This window comes from Poecilia reticulata, linkage group LG13 (genome assembly GCF_000633615.1).
Source record: "Poecilia reticulata strain Guanapo linkage group LG13, Guppy_female_1.0+MT, whole genome shotgun sequence".
Taxonomy (NCBI): Eukaryota; Metazoa; Chordata; class Actinopteri; order Cyprinodontiformes; family Poeciliidae; genus Poecilia; species Poecilia reticulata.
Genome location: NC_024343.1, coordinates 33,489,691 through 33,491,132, shown reverse-complemented (window position 1 = coordinate 33,491,132; position 1,442 = coordinate 33,489,691). Strand labels below are relative to the sequence as shown.

General features: G+C 46.3%; 1 protein-coding gene across 2 annotated transcripts in view; it reads left to right on the top strand.

Annotated features, from left to right (window-relative positions):
- Positions 1 to 1,442, top strand: part of LOC103475299 (tumor necrosis factor alpha-induced protein 2-like) — a 46,827-nt gene that overhangs the window by 4,552 nt on the left and 40,833 nt on the right. Inside the window, exon 1 of one of the 2 annotated variants that reach the window (XM_008426820.2) lies at positions 1,067 to 1,195. The exons of the other annotated variant lie outside the window; for it this stretch is intronic. The gene's annotated coding sequence lies outside the window, so the exon portion shown is untranslated. Of the gene's footprint in view, positions 1 to 1,066; positions 1,196 to 1,442 lie in introns of those variants that run through there. 2 annotated transcript variants of the gene reach the window in all.

The window sequence follows — 1,442 nt, the reverse complement described above, 5'->3', positions numbered from 1 at the left end:
GAGAGCAACATTAGCATCATGCTAACCACAGCAGCATTAGCATCATGCTAACCAGAAGTGAATTAGCATCATGCTAACGAGAGCAACATTAACTGATTATAAAGAACAAATAATTTTATCCACATTTAATTGAAAGACTCTGACTGGCCAGATATTTATTAAATCTGCCTAGCAACCACACGTGATTGGCTGCTGAGCTGCAGACTGGAGCATCAGGAGGGAAGTGACTGTTGGGAGAAACTCACTGTTCAGTGGAAATATGGCATAAATGTTCATATTCAGAAACACTATGAAGGAAAACTGGCTTTGATAAAACATTGTTTAAATAATATTTATATTCTATGGCCAACATTACAGTAAAACTGAAGGTAAACAATGAAATCGGTGCAATACGGGACTAATTTGCTCTGGTTTCCGTGGCAACGCACGTCACCATAAGGACTTACTGATGGTCGGTTCTGCGGGGGCCCGGCCCCCTGCTGGCCCCCGTCTAGAACCGCCCAGGCTTCGACCCATCAGGTGGAACCTGACAAACACAAACCATAATATTCTGATTATTATTATTATTAAAAGCCCATCAGAAACGTCCTGATCCAAACTTTCCTCTCATTTTACAGTTTTCAGTCCAGAACCGGAACATTTCCGGAGTTTGGCTTAATTTTTATTTCTGGGTTTGTTTTCTGGCCCTGCTGCAGAGCCCTTCAGGGACCGTGGGACATCCGAGAGCCAGCTGCTAACTGCTGCAGCTAACAGCCTGTAGATCATTTTGGTTCCGGTTGCTTTTGGGCCACCTGATGGATGATTGCGGAAAACACGCAAATAAATCACTTCCTGTCAATCCCGTGGATCTGTTACCATGACAACAAGTTTTTAATTCAGGAAAGTCGTTATTAAAGAAAAAAAAACTAATATTATCTATAAAAAGTTTTAAATCTGGTTTTTAAGTGTTTTTTTTATAGATGGCAGGTTCGACTTTCAGCCCCTCACGGAGCAATAAATGAACCTGTCGTCCGAGTGTCCCTGAACGCCCCACGGGGCCGCTCGGGGACTCCCGCGGTTGCGCAGCTCTGGACGCGCATTCAGCGCAGCCAGCTGCGGGATTCGGACCGGTTCGGAGCTGCGGGTCTCTCTGCTGACTCCCCTCTCCCAGCCCGGGTCGTGACGCCGGACCGAGCCGCCGCCATGTCCGCCACCAGTAAGTGGAGAAACGGCCGAAATCTGCGCAGGTTTTTCCCACGCACAGAAATAAAGGAAGAGTTTTTATTGGAGTGGATCAGTTCCGCGAATTTTGTGGACAAATGTGGACAAAACCAACAAATTTCCAGAATTTTCCAGATGATTTGAGGCTGTAAAACACTGAATTCTGCTGGTTCTGACGGGCTGGTTCTGGACCTCTGCTGGTTCTGGTTCTGGTTCTGGACCTCTGCTGGTTCTGGTTCTGG